Below are 13324 nucleotides of genomic sequence, written 5' to 3' on the forward strand. Positions count from 1 at the left end.
TCCCGTCTAATAGACTCATTGTGTGAATGGGGAAACTAAGGCCCAGCAAGGCTGAGCAATTTGCCCGAGGTAAAACAGTTCACGGTGGGGTTGGCATGAGAAGCCAGGTTTCCTGATGTCACCTGTATGGAGAGTTGGGTAACTGGTGATGTTCAAACTGGGCTCTTTGGGACCCTAGGGTTCCTGGCATGGCAGCAGTGAGGGGACAGCCAGATGGGGTTTCCAGGCCCCCTACAACCAGAGCAGTTCTGTTTTCACCTCATTTGTACTGAGGTTTGCAGTTACCGCTATTTGTGAGATAGGATTTTCCTATCTCAAATGTTGCCGCACATGTCCGTGCTGTGCCGTGTCCAGTAAACAGCCCTGGCGGGCATCTGGGGGATGGTCAGAGGCTTCAGGCTGCGCTTTAGAGGCAGAGTTTTGTGGTCCCTGCCAGGGGCCTCCACCAAAAATCCTGTGCACACAAGCATATCAGAAAAGTCTGATTGATGGTCAAGAAATTTCTTTCATTTTGTTTAACTCGGAGTTTTCCAAGCTTATTTAATTATAGGATGGTTTTGTCCACTAGAATCTTTGGAGACCAGCATTCCGTGGACTGTGCTTTGGGACACAGTGGTCCGTGGCGCAGCCCCTTTTCACGGGGTGTAGTGAGCAGCAAGGACTGCACTAAGCCTCAGGAGCAGGAGCCCGGATCCCTTCCTGCCTCTCCTGTGACTTGGGTGAGACCCTCCTGCTCCAGGCTCTTGAAGCGTGGGCGTCTTCCTCCCTCCTTTCCCTTCCTTCTCACAGATATTCCTGGGGGGCCTGTCATGAGCCACACTCTGTTCTTGGCACCAGGGAAACTCCAGTTAACAAGGCAGATGCAGTTCTGGTCACTCCACCGCAGAGCTTATAACCCCACAAGGACTGTGGAAATTAAACTCATAAATCTAAAAAGGATGAGTGTTCTAGAAAGAGAAGTATTAGGAGAGTGGATGGCAAGGCTTTTAGCCTAGTTCTGGGGGGCCAGAGACATGCCACTGCCCCAAGGGTCAAAGCTTCAAAGGCAATACTGTCACTCAGAGTTGGGGGAAATGAGGGTCTGGGGCAGTTCTTTCGTGTCTCTGTCCCATTTTATACACAGGGTATTTAGACGTTAGACACAGCCACTCAGCGATAACCATCAGCCCCTCCTGTCCTAGAACATGTCACCCTCCCTGCCCCTCACCCCCCACGGCATCCATACAGTCTGGTTAGACTGGGGTCTCCTGGGAATCCCTGGGTGGCGCAGCGGTTTGGCGCCTGCCTTTGGCCCAGGGCACGATCCTGGAGACCCAGGATCGAATCCCACGTCAGGCTCCTGGTGCGTGGAGCTTGCTTCTCCCTCTGCCTCTCTCTCTCTCTCTCTGTATGACTATCATAAATAAATAATAAAAAAAATTAAAAAAAAAAAAAAAGACTGGGGTCTCCTACCGTGGGGTGATGGTGGAGACCCAGCCAGGCCCTTGGTACCAGGATGCCCAAAGGGCTCATATAGTCCAGAGACTTGAAAGCTCCTGCCTTGCAAGATGATAAGGGAGCCTAAGAAGGGGAATGGTTGGGGCATATGAGGATGGACTTTGAATTGGAGATGAGGCTCTGTCAGCTGCCCATCCTGCCCACACCTCCTGCTGAGGCTGCACCCGTGCCTGTCGTTGAGGGACAAGTGACTGGGTGACACAGCAAAAGGACACCTGCCTGAGTTTGGGGCCCTGGGCGTCTTGCCTGCAGATCTCCCACAAGTCTCACTCCCTCCATGCTGGAACCAGAACTGATTTCCAACTCTGGTAAGAACACTTGAGAGCTACCTTCCCAACAGGTTTCTGTGCACAGTACATTGTAGTTGACTGAAGGTACGGTGTTGAACAGCGCATCTCCAGAGCTCACTCGGTCTGCTTTTCCAAGCATGCACATCAGAGCCTGTCACCTCCTTGCATAAAATCCTTCAGTGGCTCCCTGTTGCCTTAGGACACCACATCTCAGCTCTGCCTGCCCCTCCAGACTTATTTTCTGCCTTGTCACCCCCCGCCCCACCCCTTAGGTTCCACATGAGCACCAGCTCTGTGGCTCTCGAGTCAGTAGAGCTCCTCCCACTTGCTGCTCTCTGTGCCTGGGCCATCCCTCCACCCTTCTCTCTTCCACTGACCTTTGCCTCCCCATCCTCTGAGGACTCACTCAGCTCAGTTCCCTTCCTCCCTGAAGCCAGGCCTGCCTCTACCAGTGCACCAGGTGAGCGAGCAGGTTCTTATGCATCCTTTTGCTGCTGCGCCTTTCCAGCTGCCTCATTTGCAGGTGAGCACATCGTGGGCCTGTCCTGGGGCCCCAGGGCTTTGTTTCCCCAGCGTGAGAGTGTGCTCAGCACATCCCAAATGTGGAATACCCCCATAACAAGCAAAGAATATGGAGTACTTTACAGATTGCAAAATATACATCTCCTCGATGTTGAACCACCTGATTGTCACCAAAACACACACCAATACCCCAGGCTGCTGATGAGGAAAACCAAGCTTCCAAGAGAGCTTTCAAGACATTAAACAATTCTGTGAGGTCACAGAGGGGTGCATAAGTTCCAACACGCTGCAGTTGTGATAAAAGTTATATGTGACACCTGAGTGTACCAGGAGACGTGTATGAAGATTTTCATTGCTGCATCATTTGAAATAGCAAAGAATGAAAACTGCCCATACATCCATCAATAAGAGGATAGAGAAATAAATTGTTCTATATTCAACCAATAAAAATAACCTACAGTAGTTAAAATGAATGAACTAGATTTACATGTATCAACATAAACTCAGTAAAAACAAAAATAAAACATAATGCTTAAGCAAAAACCAAATTGTAGAAGGCAAGGTACAGTGAGATACCAATATTTTCAAAATTTAAAAACAGAAAATCATGCCAAATGCTCAGGAAGGGGATACACTAACTGTAAGGATGGTGGTGACCTCAGGGGATGGTGTGGGGTGAGGGCTCTTCTTTTATCTGCATCACTTCAATATAAAAGCATTTGAAATGTATCTGACCAAATATGAACATTGGGTGACTCTGGCTGATGGGGTCACTGGTGTCTGCTTTTTTCCATATTTGAAATAGGTCCATAATGAAAGATTTTTAAAAGAAGACTAAATGTACTCAGTCACTGTGCTTCAGAAACTAGAGGCTTAAGCACAGTCATCTGCACCCACCTTGGGATAGGCTATGCCCTCTAAGCTTCCAGGCTTGTCCAGTTTCCATTTGAAACTGTCATGAGCACCTACTATGTGCCCTGGTCCAGGGACAACAGTATGTAGGAGAAGCAACCTTGGCACTCAGCTTACATGCTGTTCCCTCTGCTTGTGCCTCTACTTTTCCTCATAAACTCATAAACAGCAGACTGGAGTGACTTTCTAGACACTGCAGTTTCAGACTCTTTGGTTTTTTTTTTTTAATATTATTTTGTTTTGTTTTCCTTTTTAAGTGGGAAAGACCTAGATTCAAATCTAGGGAAGCCTGGGTGGCTCAGCAGTTGAGCATCTGCCTTCAGCTCAGGGCGTGATCCTATGTGCTGGGATTGAGTCCCACATCAGGTTCCCCCACAGGGAGCCTGCTTCTCCCTCTGCCTATATCTCTGCCTCTCTCTGTGTGTCTCTCATGAATAAATAAATAAAATCTTAAAAAAAAATCTCCTGATAATTGTGTAAGTATCCAAAGCAAATAACTTGGCCTCTCGGAGCCTCAGTTTACTTATCTACAATGGGGATGGTTGTACTGTCTCCCAGGGTTATGTGAGGTTGTAGGAAATGTGTGTGGTGTTCAAGCACGGCACCTAGCGCAAAGCCGGCATGAGAACCCAGTCCTCTCCTTTCTCTCGTCTCCCAGCAGTGCCTGGCTTGTGGCTGGCCTCTGAGAACAGCACTTGTTCTCAAACTTCCCAGCATCAAGGGCTCCCCTTTTTACTATTTTCCCCATGCTTTGGAAGATTTTGATCCCAAATTGCATGTATTAAGTCATTATTAATTCATCTCCCATTTTTTATTAATCAAAGACCTAGATATCTGCCCCTCAGAGCTTCTGATCTGTACAGCCAGCAGGGAGCTGTACGTGGTTGACATAATTCCAGCCAGCGGCGAAGGAACACAGCTGCAAGTGTGGTGTGGGTGGCCTGAGGAGGGGTACTGTAGATGCGTCATGTTCGTTTTCTTGTTCACATTGACCGTGAGTTGTGGGAGCTGCTGGCCTCACCTGGGTGGGTGCTGTTTGCACAGGGCACTGATTGGTGAGCTAGGTGGCTGAGCTTTCAGTGCCAGGAATGAGCACAGGGCCCCACGTGGGTCCAGGAACCCTCATGCCACAGGGCTCACTATCAGTAGATGGTGTGGACCAGTGCCTTGCAGAAGAACATGGGGTTCACATAGCAGGAGGTGGTGAAGCTGTGGATCCCACAGGCTCCAGCTGGAGACCACTTGCTTTCTGCCCCTTCATTCTGCCCCTTGCTCCCGGTGCTGGTGGAGCATGCTAGCTTGTAATGGGGCCAGGGGACAGTCTTACCCAGGTGCTAGATCGAAGCTCTCAGCTTGGCGGCCAGGTGGTAGGCCACACTGGCCAACTTCAGGGGCAAGTGCCCCCGCATCAGCTCCTCCACCCAGACATGGGGGGAGCTTTGCCCCTGGCCTGGCTGGGTGGTAATGAGGGTGCTTGTAACAAGGAGCATCAAATTTGGGCTTGAAGCCAATGGTGTTGAACATAGAACCCCAGGTTGGAACGTACAATTTAGGACAATGGAGTGGAAAATATTTCCTAGAACCAAGAACACAAAGATAACCTTATAACTACAGGTGCAGAGATTTACCTGGCTTCTAAGTGGCTCAGCCTATAGTAAGTGCCCCAGAGCCCATGGCCCCTTCCCACCCCCTCCCTGCAGCCCCAGGCCGCTGGCCCACACTGCTCTGGAATGACACTGATGAGTCTGTCGTGGTTCAGCTGGAGCCACAACTCTGTTCTCAAAGATGTCTGATTCTGTAAAAGTGAAAATGACCATGGAGGTAAACAACATTTACTGAACATCTATCTACTGAATGCCAGGGTTTGGTCATCTGCTCCAGCCTGGCTTTGCCCCAAAGCAGACCCTGAGTGAGGATTTCAGTGCAAGAAATTTATTGGGGAGGTGATTCAAGGAAGCACAGTGAGGCAGTTCAGGAGGAGAGCGGATAAAGGGTGTGTTGATAGGCAGATTACCCCGGAGGGCAGCTGGAGCTCATCCACTGGGGTCGGGCCACAAGCCTGCAGAACACACTTCAGATATGCTCCAGTGGGGGTGAGGAAGTAGGGGTGACACCTGTTGTCCCTGGGGGGCTGCGGCTTGCTCAGAGACACCAACTCTCCAAACTTGTGGCCTCCTGGGAGTGGGCTCAGAGTCTGGCAGCCAGAGGAGCCCTCAGGCAAAAAAGACACAGGAGCCGGTGCTTGTAGGGACTTCCTGCAAGTCCCTTCTGGTGCGCAAGTGGGAGAGGTGACACAAGAACAGTGTTGGCTAAAGTATCTCAATTCTCTCAATCTTCCCTGTTTCATAGGGAAAGACACAGATGCTCAAGAGGTAAAGCACCTGGTGCAGAAAGTAGTGCTCTTGCATGGGGAAGGGTCCATAGCTTGCCCGGTCCCTCCCCATCGCCCTGTCTAGCACTATGTCTGGCCAGCAAATGTTGAAGTGGCATCTGTTGAATGAATGAATGAATGAATGAGCTGGTGGGAGTCACATGACTGTGGGTTGGGGTGGAGATCGAGTAAGGAAAGTGTGCAGCTCTGTGCCTGGCCCACAAGGGGGTCTTTGTGGGCAGTGGTCCCCTTCCTCTGCCCCCTCAAAGGGCCACAGGGCTTGCTGCCATGAGACAGACCTCCATGCCCAGCAACATGACCACATTCAGGGAAGTGCCCCCAAAGCTCCAGAGAGAGGCTCCAGGGGATCTCCAGTGTGCCTCGACTGCCTCCATCCGGCGAGCCAGGAAGCCTATCCAAGTTTCCCCCATGATGACAAAGCTATCCCAGAGAAGGGTGCGCCTTCCATCTCTCAACCTCTCTGCCTTCCACATTTCCAGCTTCTCTTGAAGAGCTATCTACAACTGGCAGGGCCTCCTTTCTCAGATCCTTTTACTCCTCAACCCCCTGCCGCCTGGTGCCCACCCCACATGTGCTCCTGATGTTCAGAAGTGATGTTCCAGCAGCATGCAATGCTGTGGTCACATCCCTCTTTTTCGAGCCTGTTTCCTCAATGGCGTAATAAGTTCCACCTCACTGGACTGTTCTGAGGACAAAGTCACTCCTTCCTTCTTGTGTTCAGCAAACATTTCTGAACACCTGCATGTGTGTGGACATTCTGCTGGGTTTTTGAAGACACTGACTTTGGAGGTGTCTGCAGTCCCCCAGGGTCACAGAAGCTATGAGAATAAACATGAATGAGCCTAGAGAGCCTTCTTGATGACCAAAAAGGCTAGTGGCCTGAGGGGAAAACCAGGTGGACAGACTGGAGTCACCAGGGCTCTCAGTGACAAATCAGGCTGCAGGGGTCTCAGTCCCCAGCCCTGCCACTCCGAGCATCTCCAAGGCTCTGCCCCAAGTCTGCACACTGGCTCAGACCCCATCTTCCTTCTCAGACATGGGTTTGCCTGTGGGTAGAATTGGAGTCAGAGGAAGAACACAGGCTTGCAAGATGGCTCAGATCCCAACTCCCCCCCTGAGTGGTTCTGTGTGATCTCAGGCAAATCACTTCATTACTCAGAACCTCACTTTCCTCACCTGTAAGCCAGGGATGCTTTTATTCTTTCTCTCAATGGATATTTATCGAGCACTCTCTCTGAGCCCTGAACTGTGTAATAGAATACAGGTCTCTGCTCTCCCAGTGACCAGGTGCCAGAGGAGACAGACAATCAGCAGCCAGGGGTCCTCCTCAGGATAGTCCCACCTCCCAGGAGGGGTTTAGAAACCTTGGGAGGATAGGAACCCCTCCTCACAGAGCCATGAGGGTTAAGTGGGATAAAGTGCACAAAATATTGAGCCTTGGCCTGGCACACAGGAGGTGCTCCATGATGCTTGTTGAATATGTGACTCCATAAAAGCAACTCTCTCTGAGCTCTAATTACCAAACTGTACAATGGAGCCTGGCAACCCTTACCTTGTAAGGTTTGCTGTAAGGATTTTTAACTTCATTTCAATTAATGAATTTAAATTAGTAAATAGAATGCACTACTCACCAGGTACTCTTCTTCTAACCCTTTGCAACTATTAAGTCATTATTCTCATTTTACAGATAGGGCAACTGAGACACAGAGGGGAAGGGGAAGGAACCTGCCAAGGTCACACAGCTTGGATAAGGTCTGGATATGAACGTACCTGGCAAACAACAGGAGCTCGACAGTTGCCATGGGGCAGAGAGGTCTTAGGCTTGGTATCTAGAGCAAAGCAGAAGGGTTGGGAAGGCTCCCACGAGCCTGAACTCTGGGTGTGGATGGGCCGCGAGGGGGCTGTGAGCGTTGGGATGTGGTGGGTGGGTGAGAGGGATGCAAGGGCCTGGAGAGGGGAGAGGAGGCAATAGAGCACTGCAGACACATCTCTGGAGGTTGAAATGCTGGCACGGCCATCCCAGCAGCCTCTACGGTGAGTAGGGAAGGTGTCACCAGGGCAGCTTCTCTAGCTTCTCTTTACATAGCCTTGAACCTTGTTAAAGATCCTGGGCTGCCCAAGAAGCATGACTAATTGGCCATCGAAGGGAGGGGAAGGGTGGGGAAAGTGAGGAAGCCTCCTTCTGGAACCTCTCCCACCCCTCTGCTCCTGGCCCTGCAAATGGTCTTCCAGGACACCCTGTGTCAGACTTCCCTGGACTCCCTAACCCCTATCTGGTGCTCAGCACCAGCCCTGCAGCTCTACAGTTCTGGGGTGGAATGCCAGTCCTGCCACTTAGAGGCCTGTGATCCTGGGTCATCAATGTGCCCCCGTCTACGCGCTGGGTGATGGTAGGGCCTGCTCAGAGGGCACGTGTGGATTACAGGAGATGACCTGACCGACACAAAGGGCTTCGCCCACAGCCCAGCTGACTATCATGGTCACCCCAGTTGTTAGGGCAGTGCTGCCCCTACCCCAGACAGTGACAGTGCACAGTTCTTCACAGTTTGCAAAGCCCTTTGGCCTCTCAGACCTTGCATTTAGTCCACACAGCAGCCCAGGGAGATGGGGAGCAGGATTAGGAAGCCCCCTGCACATATGAGGAAACTGGACTCCAGTGAGTGACTTGCCCGAAGTGTCATTGCCTGTCAGATGTGAAACATGGGTCCAAAACCAGGACGATCTGAACCCAGACCCGTCACCCTTTCCACTAAACCCAGGCTGTTGGCAGTGCCCTAGCATTGCTGAGGGCACACAGGTCCCACGAAGGGCCCCCGGTTCCCTCCCTGGCCTGGGACCGAGGGCACCCACCCTGCCCAGGCCCAGCTCCTCGGCTGTGCTGTGGGGGCAGTAGCCCCTCCCTGCGTGATTGGGAGATTCAGTGAGAGACGGTGTGGAAGGTCCGGGGGCCAGGCAGGCCCTACCAATGGGGGCGATCCCAGTCCCCTCCTCACTTCTCAGGCCCAGGGGCCCGAGGCTGTGAAGGTCATGCCCTTGTCTGGGGCCTCTCAGGAACCCTGGTCCTCGGGGCTATGGGTTCCCAGCATGTGGCCCTCGCAGTGTAGCCTTGGGAAAGGACAGGGCAGAGCGACTGGGAGGAAAAGAGACAGGGAGAGAGGAGAGATGGGGCAGGGAGGTGGTGTCCTCTTCACGGAGACCTAACCCTGGGGCTGCTCTGGGGCTCTCTCAGCCCCCCTCTGCTGCCCTGGGGACTCCACCCCCACCCACCACCAGCCTTGTGTCATCAGGACCTGCCTCCCCAGCTTCCACCTTGCTTCTTGCCCCTTCCCTTCACTGGTTCTCCTGATTGTTGGCTGTGTCTATTCCCTCCTTCTCTTTCCCCTTCTGCTCCTCCCTCACACGCTCGCCCACTCACCCTGTGCTTTCCGTGGCTTTCTATCAGGACCCCGCAGAGAAAGTCAGGGATGTGATGGGCCCATCTCCCACCCTGCAGGGCCAGTCCCTGCTGACCTCGGGAGGAGAGGGTGTGGGTGCTTCCCGGGTGTCCCTACCTCCTGGCCTCTGCCACCAGGCTTATCCTCACGGGAAGCTCCCCTAAGTCCCCAGGGCCCCTGTTAGTGGAGAAATGTGGCTCCCTGCAGCCCAGCCAGAAGCCCACTGCCCTCTGGTGCACCCCCTTTTGTCAGTGTAGACCTCAGCAGCAGAGGAGGCTGGAGGCAGCACCCTCACTGTCCCATGGAAACCTTCCCTGTACCCAGGGGGAGAGACAGAAGGTAGACAGGAAAACAAAACAGGGTCAGAGAGGAGCCTCAGATATAGACGTGCCTCAGATATAGACGTGCCTCAGATATAGCTGTGCTAGCATATCCACCTGGTTATGAACACTCAGGCACAGATGCGCACACCCAGCCGTGATACCTGAGGCACAGACCTATAGTAGACATGAGCGTGTGAAGATAAGCATGTACGTGTGGAGAGGGACACACTCCCTGACGCGGTCATGCATGCCCACAGCTATGACATTTGCACTCGGACACAGGTGAGCACCCAGGAAGGGATGATACCTCGGAAATGTTTGTATATATCCAGGGCACCTGCAGGTGTGCATGCACATCCCTAGACACAGAGACATGTGGGTACACAGAGGCAGGAGCAGGCGTGATCGTGAGTATGCACAGAGATGAGCAGGTGTGCAAAGAAATAGTTATGAGTGCACAGTGTTGGATGCAGTTGCAAAGGGCATATTCACATGCAGGAATGGACAGTCACCCACAGAGATTATTAATGTGCCTGATGCCTGATGCAGAGACGCTAAGATGGGCTCATGTCCACCAGGAAACAGCACGACAGCCGACTCAGGTGCACCCAGAGACGGGCGAGTCTGCAGAGGCACACGTGGCAGCAGCCCCCACCCCAGACACACCGCTCCTCAGGGACAGCCCTCGTGTCAGCTAGGCGTCTGGGCATCTGCAGAGCCAGTCATGGAGAGGGGAATCATCTTGATGCCAACACACCCCCTGGCAGTTTGAGAGCGTGTCCTCAGGGCTTGGCTGTGGGAGGCTGCCCAGCCAGGCGCTGGAAGGCCCCAGCCCCCGGGGTGGACCGTCCTGTGGGCAGCTTGGATACTCCCTAACGGCCCTTTCTTCCTTCACCACCGCCTTCCCTGGGGACTGGGAGAGAAGCCGAGGCCAGGCTGCTGACCAGGGGAGGCCGGCCAGGAGAGGCCCCAACCAGACGTGACTTCCAGGAGTATCAAAAAGAACAGAGCAAGCAGCCCTGAGGTCTGTGTAGCCCTGGGGGTCCACACAAATGGAAGACATGGGAAGAGAGAGCTGAGTGCTGGCAGTCTTCTTCACACTCCACATGTCTTCACCCATCTGGTCTTCATGACACCTGACAGGTGGCCACCATTCTCATCTCACAGCTGAGTAAACAGAGGCCCAGAAAGGCAAAGTGACTTGTCTCGGGTCACACAGCTAGTAACTACCAGAGTTGCAACCTGAACCCACGTGATCTTGGTTCTAGGAGCTCTGGGCAAAATCACAACACCAGACCCCCTGCCACTCCCGTGGGTCGGGGGGGACGGGTGGGGGGAGCACATGCATTGGACACAGGTGAGCATGGACTCAAATCGACAGGGATGCTTCTTAGCTGTGTGTTCCTGAGGCTTTCAATCTACTGGGGGCTGCTGAGCATGCAGTATGTGCTAGGAGGAGGGTGTGCAGTGGGAATGGGGACAACGAGATGATGTGCTCCGGCCTAAGCCCCGTGCCGGACACTGGAGCGAAAGCCCGAGAAGAAAGAGGATGTTTGCAGAAAAGCCAGGGGGTCCCCTCCATGTTAGGGGTGTGCCCAGGGAAGGGGGCACTCTCCCAGCTTGGAGTGGGGGCAGGAAAACTCTCTGGAGGAAGTGGCAATGTTTTGAAGGATGAGTAAGAGTCTGTCAGAGGATAATGGGACAGAAGGAGGGGCACAGTGCGTGAGAGAGATGATAGCAGCTGGGACGTGGGGAAGAAAGATAGGAAGGACATCTGAGATGTCCTGAAGAAGCATGAATGCCACTCAGGGGACTTGGGATTTTATGCTGAGCAGAGGGGTGGCACAGTCAGGTCCGTGTTTTGGAGAAATCGAGGCAGAGAGCAGTTTGGAGGGGAAGGAAGCAAGCCAGGGAAGTAGGCAGGCGGGAGCCAGGTGGGGGTGTGGGTGGCCATGGCTTCAGAGCTTCAGGTCCTTGTCAAGCTCAAGTGCAGAACCATGTACATGGCGATGAGGGGAGGGAGGCTGAGGCGGCTGCTACGTTTCCAGCTCAGTGGGTTGGTAGTGCCACCACCTAGAATAGGAAACCCAGGGGAGAGGCAATTTTGGGGGTGGGGTCGCTGAGGATTTTTGAGTGGCCCAAGGGGCACTCTGGTGATTACCACCAGTTGCCAGCCCAAAAGCCATCATCTGAGATTTGCTCTTTGCTGACCAAATCCTGAGGGTATTTTTTTGGTGGTAGCAATATACCCACATCCCTGCAGACCCTAGAAGAGGGAGAGCAGGGGAGAAAGTGAAGCTAAGAAGTATGGAAGTTCAAGAAGATGGGTAGGGGTGAGAGCCAACAGATGGGTAGGGGTGGGAGCTGGAGGGAAACACAGGCTCGGGAAGCGTTTGCATCCTAGCCACCCCCATGATGGGGAAGCCTGCGTGCCTAAAATGGGAATGGGAGATGGGCAGCCAGGTGGGAGAGGCTGGGGACCTGGGGAGAGGGGAGCTCATGCAGGGTTAGGTCCCTGCACCAGCCAGGGGGGCGGGCTCCAGGCATGGGAGGGGAATTGGCCTCAGACAGGATGTGGAACCACCGTCCCCTGAGGCTGGAGGGCAGGAACACATGAGCACCTGGAGACAAGATAAGGGCTGAGAGATGAAGGGGTTTCTGCTTTACATCTTTTTGGCTCAGCAGGAGGGCTGAAGTCATCTGCAGGAGGAGACAGGTGGCCATCTGGGATGATGTTCATGGAGGGTCAGAGAGAGGGCCAGCCAGGGGAACACGGAGAGGCCGGGGATGCTGAACAGGTGTCAGTGCTGGCTGTGTGGTGCCGGGATCCTGTGCTCAGAGGCCCAGACCTGCAGGGGACGATGTGGCCCGTGGGGCTTGTCCAGCAGGTGTCATGAAAGAGCAGGATGCCTGACCCTGGAATCTAAGCTCAAGAGAAAAGATGGGGCCAAGGGCCTGCCAGGCGTGTGGAGAAGGGTGGGGGAAAGAGAGCAGAGGTTGCATGGAGTGTGGGAGAGACGGGTGTTTCAGGAGTGAGATGAAGGAGGAACATTCAGAGGTGAGGGGTTCGAGGGGTAGCAGGCCCGGGGTGGAACCACACTAATGGTGACAGTCTTCCGGATGGTTCAGTCGATGCCACCGTGGCCCCGGCTCCATGGCTTTCACCATTCTTAGACAGGCAGACAGCTTCTGTCTTCAACTCCTGCGCTCTCGGGCCATTCCTCACCCCTCACTGGAGCAGCGTGGGCATAGTCTACACGGCCACCGGAGGTGCTCATGGGCCTGGAGCCTCCGTTTCCCACAATGGTAGCTCCTCATCAACATGCCCTCAACTGGCTTCTTCTCATCCCCGGCTCTCTTCCCCACGCCCCTGCCTATGCTTCCGGGACCACCTCCCAGATAAACTGCTCATCACAGGGTCTTCCTGTGGTGCAACTCGACCCAAGACAGCAGGCTCACACCCTTTGGGTGTTAGCTTCCTCGTCTATGAGACAGGGAATCTAATGTGTGCTGTGACGTTGGAAGGGCACACGCACACGACGTTGGGCTCCTGGCTGAGGCCCAGCACCTTCTCTCATATACACAGCGGGTGTAATAAAAGCTCCTGTCCCCTCACAGGGCCTGGGACGGCAGAACGTTTCTGTTGCTGCCAGTCAAGCCCCATAGGTAAGCCAATCCCTCAGGCCTAACCATCCCCGAAGCTCTTTGCTGAACACCTTCCAGGTGGCCTCCCATGCTGGCAGCAAAGGGCTCCCCGGGGACCTCCTGATGCAAAGATGGGCCGGAGGCAACACGTGGTCTGGCAGATGGCCCTCTGAGTTCCTCTGAGGTAAATAAAAATCGTGCTTGCTCCCAAGGATGGAGCCAGGCGATGGCTAAGGCTTCCCACGAACCATCTCATCCTTGCGGCAAAGGACAAGTGACTAGCTTTCTCCTCTTCGTGCTCAGGAGGCT

Source organism: Vulpes vulpes, chromosome 12 (assembly GCF_048418805.1).
Source record: "Vulpes vulpes isolate BD-2025 chromosome 12, VulVul3, whole genome shotgun sequence".
NCBI classification, from domain to species: Eukaryota; Metazoa; Chordata; class Mammalia; order Carnivora; family Canidae; genus Vulpes; species Vulpes vulpes.